General features: G+C 51.0%; 1 protein-coding gene across 1 annotated transcript in view; it reads right to left on the minus strand.

Annotated features, from left to right (window-relative positions):
- pik3cb (phosphatidylinositol-4,5-bisphosphate 3-kinase, catalytic subunit beta) overlaps positions 1–19,071 on the minus strand; it is an 82,110-nt gene that overhangs the window by 56,026 nt on the left and 7,013 nt on the right. Inside the window, exon 2 of the mRNA XM_061217115.1 lies at positions 6,497–6,568. The gene's annotated coding sequence lies outside the window, so the exon portion shown is untranslated. The remainder of the gene's footprint in view (positions 1–6,496; positions 6,569–19,071) is intronic.

Consider the following 19,071-nt stretch of genomic DNA (forward strand, 5'->3'; position numbering starts at 1 on the left):
CAGAGCCCTGTGGTTCTGTCCTGTGTGTAATGTACACTACAGAGCCCTGTGATTCTGTCCTGTGTGTATTGTACACTACAGAGCCCTGTGGTTCTGTACTGTGTGTAATGTACACTACAGAGCCCTGTGGTTCTGTCCTGTGTGTAATGTACACTACAGAGCCCTGTGGTTCTGTCCTGTGTGTAATGTACAGTACAGAGCCCTGTGGTTCTGTCCTGTGTGTAATTTACACTACAGAGCCCTGTGGTTCTGTCCTGTGTGTAATGTACACTACAGAGCCCTGTGGTTCTGTCCTGTGTGTAATTTACACTACAGAGCCCTGTGGTTCTGTCCTGTGTGTAATGTACACTACAGAGCCCTGTGATTCTGTCCTGTGTGTATTGTACACTACAGAGCCCTGTGGTTCTGTACTGTGTGTAATGTACACTACAGAGCCCTGTGGTTCTGTACTGTGTGTAATGTACACTACAGAGCCCTGTGGTTCTGTACTGTGTGTAATGTACACTACAGAGCCCTGTGGTTCTGTACTGTGTGTAATGTACACTACAGAGCCCTGTGGTTCTGTACTGTGTGTAATGTACAGTACAGAGCCCTGTGGTTCTGTACTGTGTGTAATGTACACTACAGTGCCCGCCCTGTGGTTCTGTAGTGTGAGATATACATTGTAGGGTCCTGTAGGTCTGTACTGTAAGAGACATACTGTACATTGAAGCACCCAGTTCTGTGAGAGACGTATGTTACAGTGCTGTCTTATAGCTCAGTAAGCCATTCATACTGCAAGCACAACATCAATATTTTGCCATGTCTTCAACAAGATGGCGTGATCTATTCTCTTTTCCACTGCCTCGTTTCTCAAGACCGTAATACCCGTTTTTTTATGGCTGTGCGCTCCAGAGAAAGGAACACATTACAGCTCATTCTAGGCCAAGCACGCTGAACAGGAAGTTGCAGAGACAAATTTAATTGCTTGTTTAGTATCTGATATACCAAACAATATACCATCGGGTTTGTGTTGCAAAGATGAAGGACAGCATGCTGTTACATTAGATATGGGTACAATTCTCCTTTAAGGCTTAACAGTGACCTCAGTCGACCTCAGTTTTGATAGCAGTTTGGAGACAAGTAAAAACCTCAGCTTTGTATGATGCATGATGAGTGAACAGTAAGATTTCCTCAACAACACTGGCAGAGGTAATGTCACTGAGTTGCCCAGTGAAAGCTCCAGGCCTGGACTGAAAAGAACTGAGAGGTAAAGTGAGGCCGTGAGGACACCTGACGGCGTCACGCAGCTCGTGATATTCGGGCGCTCCACCCCAACGAACGACGACACGCCAGAATTGGAGCCGCGGTGCCGTTTTTCGCCGGGAGAGGGATGGATTTTGACGGCGCAGGAGGTGAGGTTTACACACAGCTTTCACAGGCCTGGGGCGCCGTGTGCGATGACGCTCTGCTCTGCGATGACGCTCGTTCTCAGAGCGGGGGGCTGCCAGGCTGAAGCAGAGGTGAAGTGGGGCTACAGCCGCTAGCCCCGCCTCCTGGAATCAAACGCTCCGCGTGGCAGCGCCGTGAGTGGTCAGCTGCCCTGACGGTGGCATGTGATTGGCTACGGTGCTGCCCAGGGAGGAAGGGTTTCACTGGGCAGGGTAGTCCAACCCCACAGGCAAAAAAAAAAAAAACACACACGCAGAACAGCATGTGCGCATGTTCATACACGCTCAAAACACCCATGCCGGTGCAGTGGGAATGCAGATTCACACACATAAACGCAGGCACACAAATACTTGCACACACAAAATATCCAAGCGCACAATGTATTTTGTGCGTCAGCTTTGCCTTTTTTGTTTTTACTTTTTTACTCGGAAAGTGCTTCGAACACATTTTTAAAGCACTTTCCGTATAGTTATGATTTTGATTACCATTACTAATCATTTTTAATATTGTTACAATCTCCATAAACACAAATGCACACATGCACGCACATGCCATTTGGCCCCCCCATTATCATTTGCTTACTGGTCTGCTGTGGGAATATACAGACTGCAGCTGCCAGTCCGAATCACAATAGGACTGCACACGCACACACAGACGCATGAACACACAGTCTCATTCAGGCGAGAAAGAAGAGCGTTCACACGTTCCTCTGGTCCTGCTGACATGTTTCCACACGCGGACACAGTCTGACACAGAAACCTCCCCATCCCACGAGGGCCTCCGGGCACCAGCTGAAACCTCATCTGTTCAGACGGCGCTATCGCGTTTTGCAAGTGGCTAACTGAAGGGGGATTCTGTGTATTCGAGGGAAATTACGAATCTAAATCAGCGGAACTCAAATGGGGCAGAGTAGATTATCTCAGAAAGGGTTATTCGGGTTGCTGTTGGATTGGTTTAACACCCATACTTGACAGGCACCAATAGGCTGACAGGGAGCTAGATTTCAACTGGGATTAGCTCTTCTGAGGTACTCCGTGACCTGCACCGAGCCGGTGGGAGAGTGCTTTCGAGGACAGTACCATCATGGCCGTGGGTGCAGATATGTCTTTAAAAAAATAAGCCAGAGCAGCACAGAGACAGCTGAGGACTGCAACTGTGCCAGACTGTGCTCCCTCACAAGAACAAAGCACCACAGGGTTAGACTGTGTCACTGTGCAGTGACTATGATAATGTGTGCTAGTGTACGGTGTCAGACTGTGTCACTGCGCAGTGTCTATGATAATGTGTGATTGTGTGTGATAGATGATGATAATGTGTGCTAGTGTACGGTGTCAGACTGTGTCACTGTGCTGTGTCTATGATAATGTGTGCTAGTGTACGGTGTCAGACTGTGTCACTGCGTTGTGACTATGATAATGTGTGCTAGTGTACGGTGTCAGACTGTGTCACTGCGTTGTGACTATGATAATGTGTGCTAGTGTACGGTGTCAGACTGTGTCACTGCGCAGTGTCTATGATAATGTGTGATTGTGTGTGATAGATGATGATAATGTGTGCTAGTGTACGGTGTCAGACTGTGTCACTGTGCTGTGTCTATGATAATGTGTGCTAGTGTACGGTGTCAGACTGTGTCACTGCGTTGTGACTATGATAATGTGTGCTAGTGTACGGTGTCAGACTGTGTCACTGCGTTGTGACTATGATAATGTGTGCTAGTGTACGGTGTCAGACTGTGTCACTGCGTTGTGACTATGATAATGTGTGCTAGTGTACGGTGTCAGACTGTGTCACTGCGTTGTGACTATGATAATGTGTGCTAGTGTACGGTGTCAGACTGTGTCACTGCGTTGTGACTATGATAATGTGTGCTAGTGTACGGTGTCAGACTGTGTCACTGCGTTGTGACTATGATAATGTGTGCTAGTGTACGGTGTTAGACTGTGTCACTGCGTTGTGACTATGATAATGTGTGCTAGTGTACGGTGTCAGACTGTGTCACTGTGCTGTGCCTATGATAATGTGTGATTGTGTGTGATAGATGATAATGTGTGCTAGTGTACGGTGTTAGACTGTGTCACTGCGTTGTGACTATGATAATGTGTGCTAGTGTACGGTGTCAGACTGTGTCACTGTGCTGTGTCTATGATAATGTGTGCTAGTGTACGGTGTCAGACTGTGTCACTGCGTTGTGACTATGATAATGTGTGCTAGTGTACGGTGTCAGACTGTGTCACTGCGTTGTGACTATGATAATGTGTGCTAGTGTACGGTGTCAGACTGTGTCACTGCGCAGTGTCTATGATAATGTGTGATTGTGTGTGATAGATGATGATAATGTGTGCTAGTGTACGGTGTCAGACTGTGTCACTGTGCTGTGTCTATGATAATGTGTGCTAGTGTACGGTGTCAGACTGTGTCACTGCGTTGTGACTATGATAATGTGTGCTAGTGTACGGTGTCAGACTGTGTCACTGCGTTGTGACTATGATAATGTGTGCTAGTGTACGGTGTCAGACTGTGTCACTGCGTTGTGACTATGATAATGTGTGCTAGTGTACGGTGTCAGACTGTGTCACTGCGTTGTGACTATGATAATGTGTGCTAGTGTACGGTGTCAGACTGTGTCACTGCGTTGTGACTATGATAATGTGTGCTAGTGTACGGTGTTAGACTGTGTCACTGCGTTGTGACTATGATAATGTGTGCTAGTGTACGGTGTCAGACTGTGTCACTGTGCTGTGCCTATGATAATGTGTGATTGTGTGTGATAGATGATAATGTGTGCTAGTGTACGGTGTTAGACTGTGTCACTGCGTTGTGACTATGATAATGTGTGCTAGTGTACGGTGTCAGACTGTGTCACTGTGCTGTGTCTATGATAATGTGTGCTAGTGTACGGTGTCAGACTGTGTCACTGTGCTGTGTCTATGATAATGTGTGCTAGTGTACGGTGTCAGACTGTGTCACTGTGCTGTGTCTATGATAATGTGTGCTAGTGTACGGTGTCAGACTGTGTCACTGTGCTGTGTCTATGATAATGTGTGCTAGTGTGCTGTGTCAGACTGTGTCACTGTGTTGTGACTATGATAATGTGTGCTAGTGTGCTGTCAGACTGGTGCACGTTTATAGCAGCTGTAAAGCCCGAGGAGAGGACAGCGGGTGAGCCTCAGGACAGCGAGCACGGAAAGGAGGAACGGAGGAAAGGAGGAAAGGAGGAAAGGAGTAGACATTCGACTAATGTCTGAGTGCGTGGAGCACGGCAGGATATCCTCAGATTGTGTAAGAAAAGGGGTATGTGACATAATATTTGATATTCTCGGTACAGTTCATGAGAATATAAGCATACTATTGTGTCCCAGACAAAAGCCTTGCCCACAGGTGTACTTTGGCTGGTGACATTCTGCGTGTCTATTATTAGTGCCAAAATGAAATCCGCAGGGAAGGAAAAAAGATCAAAGGTAAAAAAAAATCAAACATTCGCAATAGCGATTCCGGGCGTTCGAATGTTTGTTCCCAGCACAAGGCAGATGACAACGCTGAAGACACATCCACCAGACCTGGAGGAGCGACCGTCAAAGCCCTGCGAGAAAAAAGGGCGGCGTGCCAGCTTCCTGGATCATCAAAGCGTCATAATTTAGGTATGGAAGGCGTCAGCCAAAATCCTTCCGGCTTCCAACAGTCCTTCAAGAAGAGCCATTAAACACTGGATCTCATACAATGGTTTCTAACAGCATCTTCAATTTCATGATGCAAGCAGTAACATCATGCTTATCATTCTTGAATTTCTAAAATACAAACTGGTAATTATTTGCGCAAAACATGATCTGGTTCATCTTAGTATCCAAAGTAAAATGAGTGCAGTTCATTTAGACCAAATATAGGCATTGTGCCAAACAACACAGCCACGAACCAAAGCAGAATTTCCATTCACTCGAATGGGGAAGTCATATAATTCAGCAAGAGGACTACAGCTCCATTTGATTCACTCTTCTGCCTTTGAAGGATACTATACAAAAAGGTTCACATTAATATAGTCAGACAGACCAAACAGACATCATAAACGTTGGCCTGCACGTGCACACAGAGGTAAACGGTGCCTCATTTGATGTAACCTGACCATGTTTCTCTTCAGATGGCTTTAGTCAATGGTACCTGACCAGACAGGTAAAACCCCAAAAGCCCCCAGTGTTTGGCATCGCTCCTGTGAAAGGAATTACTGTGAGATGGAAGCACCAATGCTGAAGAAAAACTGAACAAAGCGTCGGCCTCAGATAAACACAGAGAAAAAAAACAAGAACAGTGGAAAAAACGACAGCACACCTGGAAAAGCACAAACACTGAGATCTGAGTCCACATCATCAAGAAAAACACGGGTCTGCACACCGTGTGGACCTGCCACCCGAAGAACCACCTCACAGCGGTCTGAAACGCTTTACAAACACTTTACTCCAGAAATTTGTGAGCTGTATTCCAGGAACACCGGCTTCACACCCACACATCTCCCTCCTGAGAAGCCCACAAAGTTCCCCTTCCCTCTCTAACATGGTTGCACGAAACCAAACATCAAATGCTAGAGGGTAGTACTCATCGCACTTCATAAACGTTCTCTTCTTGCGGAAATTTCCAGGTCAGCACAAAAAAACGCTCCCGGATTGTGGATGCGCACATTCCGGTCGTGGTTTTTCCAATGTTGACCCAAATGTCCCAGGTTTCATTCAGTGGTCACCAGCGGGTCACAAACATAAACAGCCATGTTTATAAAACAATGCTCTGACAGTCAGACTAATGACGTGGCCACCACAGCTTGGAGAAGAGAAAGATTTCAGAGAAGATGTTCGGGCAATGGGCCCCACGTATGAAGACACACACACCCAGAGAGATGTGCAAGCATGCACACGCACGCACGGACGCACGCACACTCACACTCAGGCACACACTCACACTCGCACACACTCACGCACGCACGCACGCATGCACGCACTCACGCACGCACGCACGCACACACTCACGCACGCACTCACGCACGCACGCACACACACACACACACGCACACACTAGGACTTACCTGGTGTCGCCTTAGGATGTTTATTTCCTGTGACTCTCCATGATTCAGACTTCAAGGGTGGAGGCACAGCATCTGAAAGGAGGAATCAGTGTCAAGATTGTGTGTGTGAGAGAGAGAGAGAAAATGGACGCAGACAGAGAGGGAGAGAGACGGGGAGAGGGAAAGGGAGGAAGGAGGGAGGGAGAGAGAGAAGGCACTCTTCGCAGTGTTCGGAAACCCACTGCTGCATGGCCCGCCCTGCACATGCTCAGTGGGGACAGTGTGGGCAGGATATGGCAAACGCAGGAGACGACGGGATGAGCCCGGGGAAACCTGGGCTGTGGAATCCCGGGGCTGGAGGTCTGTGGGAATGCTCGACTGAGCAGGGCGAGGTGAGCCCGTCGCCCTGAGACAGCGGAGACCCGCTATCTGCACCTCGCAGCGCTGACTGCAGCCCTGTAACAGGACCTGCAGCAGGATTCTGTGCACGCACACACGCACGCATATATAGACACACACACACACACACACACACACACACACACACACACAGACACACACACACAGACACACACACACAGTGACAGACAGACAGACAGACAGACAGACAGACAGACAGACACAGACACACAGACAGACAGACAGACAGTCAGACACAGACAGACACACACCTGTCAAGGTCAGAGTTAATACTATATTTACATATATAGCAGAAGTGCAAGAGTCGGTTAGTGATTATGGAACCACCAGGCCCTTCTTACAGACGCAGGATGTGTACACAGCAAACCAGAGTAAAGTAGGACAGAGACTAGACAGACAGGACAGGAGAGGCACCAGCAGGTCAACTGTGCTACACTATCAAAATACGCCACACCACTCGACCACTATCACCATCATCATCATCATCATCATCATCATCTTCCCTCCGGCTGGCAGCACATGCAAACAGCCCTTTTCAATTATTCACCACCCCATTAACAGACACTGATAAGTGCCGGTTAATGTTTCAAAGGCAAACAGAAAGTGGTGGTCTGCCAGCGGACAGCCGGCTCTGTCCTCTCCTCCCCCCCTCCGGGGAGCGGAAAGGGGGCACGAGCGTCCGCTAACGCAGAGCGTCCATCGTCCCGGTAACGCAGAGCGCCTGACGCCAGCGTCCATCGTCCCGTTAACGCAGAGCGCCTGACGCCAGTGTCCATCGTCCCGTTAACGCAGAGCGCCTGACGCCAGCGTCCATCGTCCCGTTAACGCAGAGCGCCTGACGCCAGCGTCCATCGTCCCGGTAACGCAGAGCGCCTGACGCCAGCGTCCCGTTAACGCAGAGCGCCTGACGCCAGCGTCCATCGTCCCGGTAACGCAGAGCGCCTGACGCCAGCGTCCATCGTCCCGGTAACGCAGAGCGCCTGACGCCAGCGTCCATCGTCCCGGTAACGCAGTGTGCGCGGGTGCCGGCGGACGTTCAGCGTCCTGCAGCGTGTCACTTTAAATAGGACGGGTACCCTGAGCGTGTTTGGAACGTGCGCGCACTACATAATCTGTCTCAGGGTGCTGCCTGTGTGTGCTCTGCTGTCGAGTGCTGCATCGCACACATGTCCCTGTGTGTGTAGAGAAAGGCTCTGTGGGTCTCTGAGTGCACTGCGTGTACTACTGAACGTGCCTGTGTTTTTCAGCCTGTGCACTGCGTATTTCAGCCAGTGCACTGCGTATTTCAGCCAGTGCACTGCATTTTCAGCCTGTGCACTGTGGATTTCAGCCTGTGCACTGCGTATTTCAGCCTGTGCACTGCGTATTTCAGCCTGTGCACTGCGTATTTCAGCCTGTGCACTGCGTATTTCAGCCTGTGCACTGCGTATTTCAGCCAGTGCACTGCGTATTTCAGCCAGTGCACTGCGTATTTCAGCCTGTGCACTGCGTATTTCAGCCAGTGCACTGCGTATTTCAGCCAGTGCACTGCGTATTTCAGCCAGTGCACTGCGTATTTCAGCCTGTGCTGTGTTTTCCAGGACACAGTGTGCCCTTTTAAAACTAGGAGAAAGCAGAACTGTCAACTGACTGTCCAGAGACACAATAGAACCTTAGAAAAGCCAGCAAGCGGGGGACTTCCACAGGTGCGCTTCCTCTCCTGCACAACAGACACGTCATCCACATTATTCATTTACAACTGAGCAAACATCGCAGCGCTGAACACACCTGTCCAACCGGCAGGGACATTGAATAAGGAACTATTTATCTCTGCTACAGCAGGTTTGTTATATGTTATGGATCAGCACACGTGTGTTGGATCATTTAAAATTTTCCTTCCTTGCATGTAGGCACCACAAGCTCGTACACGCAAAGGATTACATAAAATGATTTACACATCAACAGCATTAATGTGTCAAATTTAAACTTCAAATATGAAATATGTCATTGCCTCCCCATTATCAAAGAGTACAGCAACTAGCTTCAGAGATGTAAATGTTGGGACTTTACAGTTGGATAAATTAAGATGTAAACACTAGGCTGTTTATTTCCTCCTGAGCATTCCCCACAGACAAGAATCTTGTTTACGAGGGCATGACCTTGCGTGGCACTGAAAACAGCCACCACGACTAGATGACAGCTCGGTCTAGATGTGCTATAGACACCAAATAGAATAAACAAAATATACGGTGTGAAAACACCATAACATCACACTTTTTTTTTGAAGTTTGGTTTCTCGTTTCTGCTGACTGCACTCTAAAAATGGATTAAGAAGCGTCTGGGTGCCTCACAGAGACTTCTGCTCTGGGAAATGTACTGGAGTGTGTGTGTGCCGATGCTTCTGAGAGTGAGTTCTGCAGTGCGCAAGCAACACTGTCCGGCCAAAGCATGCTCACATGCTTTATTTCCCCCCCAGAGAGGTCTTATGCCAGTGCGTTTGCATATGGGCACGTGTGCGTGCCAGCGGATAACCCTCTATCCAGCCCTGGCTCTGCTTTTTTTTTGTTGTCATTTATAGTCTTGTTTCCTGATGTACCAAGAACGAAAATGCTGAGCTAATTGAAGGTTAGGAGAGGACTGTAGGAATATTTAAGTCATGTTTACATGTTCCAAAACTGCCAGCGGAAACACCAACCACCACCCGTCAAGAGACCAGTACAATATCAGAATACGAACATTGATTCAGCTCACGATCCATTAAGTGGAACAGGAAATGACATCACAAAGAGGAAGGGTTTCTAACCGCTTTCCCCACAATGTGTCACAGGCCAGCGCTCACCATCACTTAGTGCTGCTCTCTGCAAAGTGCAGCAGAACTGTCACGTGTGTGTGTGTGTGTGTGTGTGTGTGTGTGTGTGTGTGTGTGTGTGTGTGTTTGTGTGTGTGAGTGTGTGTGTGTGTGTATGTGAGTGCGTGTGTGTGTGTGCGTGGGAGGGATTTGCAAAACCTTTAGCAGGGCTACGGTTTTAATTTAAACCGACGATAGACGTTTAAATTCAGCTGGAAATGAATAGCACGTACAGTGCCTAATTGGTATCAAACAAGTTCCACGTGAATGGGTATTTACCAAGCCCACTCATAAAAGCTTGGAACCTTCACCTACAAACCTTGCCGTATAATTTTTTTTCCACAGTGCTTTTTATCCCCGGTGCTTTCTGCATGCCACGTGTGGCAGGGCTCAGAGGTTGATGTGGAAGTGAAGAGCAGGATTCCTGAGACTGAGACCATAATCACCGACAGGCTGAGCAGCTGTTTGCGATACGAGGTCACATCCGCGTTGTGCGTTAAACATTAACCCTCGCAAAGGCCTTCGGCGAGAGGGCCGATGAGAAACGTATTCTCACTGAGGAGCCGCAGCGGGCGTAGGACCGACACGTCGTGCCACGGGGAACGCAGGCCCGCGCGGAGACGCCAACGCGATCCGCCCCGTTACCTAATTCCGCTTTTGATCAGCGGAGAGTTAAAATGTGATCCGACAGGAATTCCACCGTCGTTCAGCCGCGCTTACCGTCAGCGGAGGGAGGGAGGGGAGGGAGGGAGGGCACGTCAAAAGAAAAACAGTGAGCGACTGTAAAAACACTTTCCCTCTGAGCAGGCGGGCGATGGGAAGAGGCCTGACGCGTGGGACAGGAGAGGAGGAGAGGAGGAGAGGAGGAGAGGACGCGGGGGCCCGGGGGCCCGGGGGCTGATGACGCAGGGCCGCCCTCCCCGCAGACACTCTGGTGCGCTTAGAAAACACAGCGCTGCCCAAATCAACACCCCCGCCCCCGCCCCAGCACCACCCCCATCGCCACCCCCACAGGACTGCCCATCTGCTTCAGTCTCTGCTGCCCTCTGCATCTTCGTCCAAACACCCCTACGCTCCTCCTCCTCGTGCAATACCTGGAAGTCTCACTCGATTACATTCGTGGAGAAAACCTGCACAGTTCATAAACACCTCACATCCACACCTCACACCTCACATCCACACCTCACATCCGCACCTCACACCTCACATCCACCCCTCACATCCGCACCTCACATCCACACCTCACATCCACACCTCCCATCCGCACCTCACATCCTCACCTCGCATCCGCACCACACTCCCTCCTCTCTGGTGTGATAGGATGTGAGGCATGAGGTTTTTGTACTGCATGTTAATGTGCACCAGTGAACCCATTCACAAACGCATTCAACTGTCTCTCTGTCTGTCTCTCTCAGTCTCTCCCTCTCTCTCAGTCTCTCCCTCTCTCTCAGTCTCTCTCCCTCTGAGAGGAATGTGGGAAGCCCCCCTCCCCCACTTCCTGTGTGGCATGGATGAAGGCAGACTATCTGTATGCCCTATCATTGCACTGCCTCATTAGATTACATCATGCATCATCTGCCCGCCGGCCTCCCATACAAGGGCTTCACTGCAGTGTGTGCGGTGTGTGCGGTGTGTGCGGTGTGTGCAGTGTGTGCAGTGTGTGCAGTGTGTGCAGTGTGTGCAGTGTGTGCAGTGTGTGCAGTGTGTGCAGTGTGTGCAGTGTGTGTCGCCAGGCCCACAGGGTGACAGTAGGGTGCAACCTGGGGTCTGGACCTAGGTTGGGTCCCCTGGTCCCCTGCTGATCCCTACTTCTGCTCCACACACACACACACACACACACACACACACACACATACAGACACACACAGACACACAGACACACACACACACACACACAGACACACACACACACACACACATACAGACACACACACACACACACACACACACACACACACACAGACAACCACACAGACAGACAGACACACACACACATACACACACAGACAGACAGACACAGACAAACACACAGAGACACAGAGACACACACACACACACCCACACACACACACAGATTGGTGGGCGGGCGATGGGTAGAAAAACAGATTGTCTTGGCATTTCATCACCTTCAATTCCCCTAAACGCAGCACTGACCCCCTCCCCCACTCTCTGAAATTCTGTTTATAGTCTGAGGCAATTCCTGCCCCGCCACCCCCAACCCCACCCAACCCAACCACCCCACCCACCACCCAACAGCCCCCACTGCCCTTCCTGCACAACCCCAGAGACCACACCCACCATTCTGTCCTGACCACAGCGCAACCCGGCACAGCGCCGTCTCCAGCACGGAGCCCGAAAACAGCACCGCAGAGAGGATTCCACAGACAGACTGGTCTAAACAGACCCCTGCCCACAGTCAGACTGGTCTAAACAGACCCCTGCCCACAGTCAGACTGGTCTAAACAGACTCCTGCCCACTGTCAGACTGGTCTAAACAGACTCCTGCCCACTGTCAGACTGGTCTGAAGACACTCCTGCCACAGTCAGACTGGTCTGAAGAGACTCCTGCCACAGTCAGACTGGTCTGAAGAGACCCCTGCCCACTGTCAGACTGGTCTAAACAGACTCCTGCCCACTGTCAGACTGGTCTAAACAGACTCCTGCCCACTGTCAGACTGGTCTGAAGACACTCCTGCCACAGTCAGACTGGTCTGAAGAGACTCCTGCCACAGTCAGACTGGTCTGAAGAGACCCCTGCCCACTGTCAGACTGGTCTAAACAGACCCCTGCCCACAGTCAGACTGGTCTGAAGACACTCCTGCCACTGTCAGACTGGTCTGAAGACACTCCTGCCACAGTCAGACTGGTCTGAAGAGACCCCTGCCCACTGTCAGACTGGTCTAAACAGACCCCTGCCCACAGTCAGACTGGTCTGAAGACACTCCTGCCACAGTCAGACTGGTCTGAAGACACTCCTGCCACAGTCAGACTGGTCTGAAGACACTCCTGCCACAGTCAGACTGGTCTAAACAGACTCCTGCCACTGTCAGACTGGTCTGAAGACACTCCTGCCACAGTCAGACTGGTCTGAAGAGACCCCTGCCCACTGTCAGACTGGTCTAAACAGACCCCTGCCCACAGTCAGACTGGTCTGAAGACACTCCTGCCCACTGACAGACTGGTCTGAAGACACTCCTGCCACAGTCAGACTGGTCTGAAGACACTCCTGCCACAGTCAGACTGGTCTAAACAGACTCCTGCCACTGTCAGACTGGTCTGAAGACACTCCTGCCACAGTCAGACTGGTCTGAAGACACTCCTGCCCACTGACAGACTGGTCTGAAGACACTCCTGCCACAGTCAGACTGGTCTAAACAGACTCCTGCCCACTGTCAGACTGGTCTGAAGAGACCCCTGCCCACTGACAGACTGGTCTGAAGAGACCCCTGCCCACTGACAGACTGGTCTGAAGAGACCCCTGCCCACTGACAGACTGGTCTGAAGAGACCCCTGCCCACTGACAGACTGGTCTGAAGAGACCCCTGCCCACTGACAGACTGGTCTGAAGAAACTCCTGCCTAAATTTCATAAGTTACATAACCAAACCAAACATAATGGATTTGTGTTATTATTTGTGTAAAATTATGAACATCACGGCTCACACATTTACAACGCCCCACCCAACCCCAGTGCGCCCAAGCGTGTCGCATCCGAGGCTCCTCCCGTTTTATTCCATCTCCCTCGTCCTCCCTTCCTGCCTCTAACTATCCATCCATCTCACCCAGTCTCCTCCCTTACTGTGGAATGCCAAGCATGCGGTTTCCCCTCCAACTGGGAAGAGCAAGATCAAACACAAATCCTCTCTGTCCCCCGTGTGAGCTCCCTCCTGCTGTCCGACACCCCCCCCCCCCCCGCCATCTACCCCACCCCCACACCCCCACACCCGCCCAACCCCTACGGTCAAGCACTGTCCATCTAGAACTACTTTCACCTCCACGTGCAAAAACCCTTAAGAGTACTTTGTGGTACAAAGTAGAGCGTCCCCCCTGCATTTCCAAGAGCAAACTGAATGGGCAGCGCTTAGCTTAGCGCGAGCTTCACAATACTGCAGAAAGTAAGTCGTATTCTTAGCAGGGAATTAAAACAATCTGGCCCCACCCATCCGGCCAGCGAAGGCCGGGGAGGTCAGGTCTAAGGCAGGGGGTGGCCGTCGGGGGAGAGGAGAGGTAATCCAGCATTGTTTGGATGCCTGAGAAGAAAACAAACAGAAAGAGCTGGAAGGCGGAGAGGAGCTCACAAACAGGCTTCTCCTCACGGGGCGGCTCCAGGAGCCAGGTCCAGCAGCACCGCGTCCCCCAGTGGCTGAGCATTCATATCATTCCTCAGCCACGCACACACACTGACACAAACACACACTGACACAAACACACACTGACACGCACACACACTGACAAAAGCACACACACTCACACACACGCACACACACTGACACAAACACACACTGACACGCACACACACTGACACAAACACACACTGACACGCACACACCGACACAAACACACACTGACACGCACACACACTGACACAAACACACACTGACAAAAGCACACACACTCACACACACGCACACACACTGACACAAACAAACACACACACTCACACACACGCACACACACTGACTCACACACTGACTCACACACTCACACACACACACACACACACTCACACACTCACACACTCACACACACTGACACAAACACACACTGACACGCACACACACTGACACAAACACACACTGACACGCACACACACTGACACAAACACACACTGACACAAACACACACTGACACGCACACACACTGACACGCACACACACTGACACGCACACACACTGACAAAAGCACACACACTCACACACACTCACACACACTCACAAAAGCACACACACTCACACACTCACACACTCACACACTCACACACTCACTGACAAAAGCACACACTCTCACACACTCTCACACACTCTCACACACTCTCACACACACTGACAAAAGCACTCACACTGACAAAAGCACACTCACGCACGCACGCACTCTCACACACACACACACACACACACTCACACACACAGTGTCACCGGGAAAACAGTGTCATAAATAGCTGCCTTCTATGACTAACAGGCAGAAGGTTCCCGCATTGGAACAGCGTGGTGCGTCTCTGAACACTGGGCGTGATGAGCAAACACTGTTAGCATGTACACAAGGCCAGTACAATTACTCAGTGATTGTTCATGGGATTTGTTTTGCACCAACCGTTGGCTGTGTTATTAGTGTTAAAATGTGCTAAAAGGTTTTCCACATGCACACACCATATGTCTTTAAAATCAGGCCCACTGTGTCTCTGGCTCAACCAAAGAATCCATAGATGAACGGAGTTACCGGTCCGTTAAAAGCTAAATTGCCCTAAGCTGAGAGATAACATTGTCACGTTGAACCTGAGGGTTACCTCGCCAGACAGTGTTGTTATGGTAACCTGCTGCGCGGCCTTAGCTCCGCTTCACCTCACTGAGTGACGCCCGCTGCACTCAACCCCCTTCGACTGCCCCTCCATTTTGAACTCCGGAGGAACCTTTTTTTACGATTCGCGGCACCGAAGTAAGGAGTGAGGAGCACTCGCTGAGGTGCGATTTTAAGCACGCGCTTCTCGCTCGCCTGAAGGCACCGAAGACAAACCTGTCAGCTGAAGGTAAACTCACTCTGATGTTGTCCCCGTAACCTGCTAGGAGGATTTAGCTTCACTGCTATTTACACTGTGCTTATTCGCTAACTAGCCCAGCCACACCTGCTACACATCTGCGCTCCTCCTCTCACCCTGCCACCGCTGAGCCGTCGCGTCCATTTTATATTTGTTTTGCCGCTGAAAGGCCTGGCTCTGAGTTCAGCGTGATGCACTTCTGTCCATTAGGAGGGAAGGAAGCAGGGCAGAGCACTCAAATGCAAGGGGGAGAGGTGGTGGGGGGGGATGGGGCTCAATCTGGCTGGTCAGCACTTCAGGAAGCAAAGCAGGGCGCCGCGGAGTTGGGCCCAGCGAATGGGTGTGACCGGGCCCAGGGCGGACGGGTCAGACCGGGGCTGATCAGAACCAGAAAGGAGGAACGGGGTTGAGTGAGGCCACCTGCAGCAGACCGCCAGGAGTGTGGCGGGGGAACTTCTAGAGCAGGGGTGTTAAAGTCCAGTCCTGGAACACACCAAAAACCAGCAGACACTGAAGCCCTCCAGGACTGCAGTTTGACACCCCTGCTCTAGGGCACTAAGGAGATTAGCGATGCCGTGCTGGGGAAAGGCCACGTTCCACGATGTTTGAACTGCTGCCACTTCGAAGAGAGAAATCTGAAAACTCGGGAATGAGAAATGGACACTCTAAGAAGATGGACGAGTCAGTGAAGCAGCACCCGACACGCTCCAACCGACACGCTCCTCCTGACCCGCCCCAACCGACCCGCCCCAACCGATACGCTCCTCCTGACCCGCTCCTCCTGACCCGCCCCAACAGACCCGCCCCAACAGACCCGCCCCAACCGACCCGCCCCAACCGACCCGCCCCAAACGACCCGCCCCAACAGACCCGCTCCTCCTGACCCGCCCCAACCGACCCGCCCCAACAGACCCGCCCCAACCGACCGGCCCCAACCGACCGGCCCCAACCGACCCGCCCCAACCGACCCGCCCCAACAGACCCGCTCCTCCTGACCCGCCCCAACAGACCCGCCCCAACAGACCCGCCCCAACCGACCAGCCCCAACCGACCCGCCCCAACCGACCCGCTCCTCCTGACCCGCCCCAACCGACCCGCCCCAACCGACCCGCTCAGAGAAGCAGAGCTCATCCTGCTCCCCTCAGCTCCCACACAGGAAACGCAGTTCCCAGAGGCACCGTCGACTATCGATCCGCCCGCCTGCATAGCAGACCTTGCGGGTCCCAGTCATGTACAGCGCTCAGCGTAAATGAGAACACCCCCTTCGAAAAGTTACATTTTAAACAATATCTCAATGAGCACAAAAACAATTTCCAAAATGTTGACAAGACTATGTTTTATTTCACATCTGTTTAACTTATAACATGAAAGTAAGGTTAATAATATAACTTAGAGGACAAACTTTTCAGTTTTACTCAAATTAGGGTGATGCAAAAATGACTACACCCCACTGAAAGTCTCTGGAGCAAAGCTCAATTTTAGACTACAAATGTCTAATTTAACAATAATCAACCACAGGTGAGTCTAATTATTCATTACACAGGTGTCCAGCAGACTGTTGACTATAAAAGGGTGTTACTTCCCTTCCCATTTCATGTTGTTAGCAATGGCACCACATGGAAGAGAAATGTCGAGAATGCATTTCATTCATGGCGTCATGAATTCACAGATGTATTGCTCTATACTGAAAGAGAAGATGCTACCATCACTCCGTGCCCTTGGTCGTCATGCACTTTTCCAACATGACAATGATCCTAAACGCACATCTAAGGCCACTGTTGGATTTCTGAAGAAGAACAGGGTGAAAGTGATTCAGTGGCCAAGTATGTCTCCTGACCTGAACCCGATTGAACACCTGTGGGGAATTCTGAAGAGACATGTTGAGCATCACTCTCCATCCAGCATCCAGTCTCTAAAAGAGGTCATTCTTGAAAAATGGAAAAAGATCGATGTAGCAAAATGTTGTCAACTTGTTCATTCCATGCCTAGAACACTTGGTGCTGTCATTAAAAATCATGGGGGCCATACAAAGTACTAGATGAATAGTTTTTGTTGTGGGGTGTACTCATTTTTGCATTGCCCTTATTTGAGTAAAACTGAAAAATGTGGAATCTAGGTTATATCATTAACCTTACTTTCATGTTATAAGTTAAACAGATGTTATATTAAACTTGGTCTTGTCAACATTTTGGAAATTGTTTTTGTATTCACTGAGATATTGTTTAAAATGTTACTTTTCAAAGGGGGGTGTACTCATTTACGCTGAGCACTGTACCTTAACCACCACGCTACAGGCCTCCCCCGTACCATCAGCACAGGCAGTGACTGTGGCCCTCTCGTCTGCCCCTCACGAGCCGTGAGCAGTCTGCAGGCAGCACATGCACAGTGGCTACATCACTGGCAGCAGCTGGATAACAAGTCATTTTCTGCTTGTGATGGAGGACCTGCCTGGAAGCTGTAAAACCCACGACTGCAACTGTGGAGGCCTGAACGTGTCAGATGAACGGAGTTTTAACTCCCAAAAGCAAAGCTGACACCCCCCCACCCCCCCGCCCCCCCCCCTCCTTCCCCATTTTACCACACTTCAGGGCATGAGGGCATCGGTCAAAAAAGCAGTACAACATTAAGTTAAGTTATCTACTCACTGCAAAACCACACTCCCAAGTGCACTTCCGTGCCATAAACAAGTCATTTACATAATAAAGTGCAAGCTGGTAAAAGCGTTTATGAGACCCACACAATGAGTGCAAACAGACCTCCAGGCAACATTACGACAAAGATGGCTGCGTCACCACTGCAGAATCGGACAAAGGGAACTGTGTGCGCGTCCCGAAGTGGTTTCAGGCCATTTCTCTCCGCAGTGACCCCGACCCCCCCCCCCCCCGCCCGCCCGACCCCCCCGCCCGACCCCCATACACACAAAAACACACACATACACTCCGTCTCTCTCACACACGTACATACACATGTACGTAACCGCCTCCCCACCCACACGTGTGCAGTCACACAGGAATGGGGAAGTTGATAAACAGCATCAGTGATATCTGGGGGGGGGGGTGAAGAGGAAGCGCAGAAAGAGAAGCGCTCGGAGTGAGTAACCCTGCTGTTCAGATATAGGGCCACAATGTCTGACCAGCCCGCCCACTCCCAGTGCGCGCACACACACTATATATAGAGCCTATTGTGAGCGCGACCTTTAGGATCCAGGGCCACAGGTTTCAGCAACACAATGGGGCCCGGGGGGACCCGGCCTGTTACTCCGTTACCTTCCCCTGACCGACAGAACAAAGGTCCCTGTTTAAGGGCCAGGAGGGGGCCGGTTTGGGGCCCTCCCAGGGGCCCAGCGTGGAGTGCACAGAAACCCCCCCCCCCCCCCGTGGAACGGCGGAGGAGTTTAGCGTTTGTGGAGAGGCTCCCCCGGGAACTGGGCCCGACCCCAGCGGGAAGACCACGGCGGTTCTGAGAGAGGGGCAGAGCATTACATTAACGGCATCTGGCAGACGCTCTTATCCAGAGCGACGTACAGTTGATTAGACTAAGCAGGAGACAATCCTCCCCTGGAGCAATGCAGGGTTAAGGGCCTTGCTCAAGGGCCCAA

This window comes from Conger conger, chromosome 13, assembly GCF_963514075.1.
Source record: "Conger conger chromosome 13, fConCon1.1, whole genome shotgun sequence".
NCBI lineage: Eukaryota > Metazoa > Chordata > Actinopteri > Anguilliformes > Congridae > Conger > Conger conger.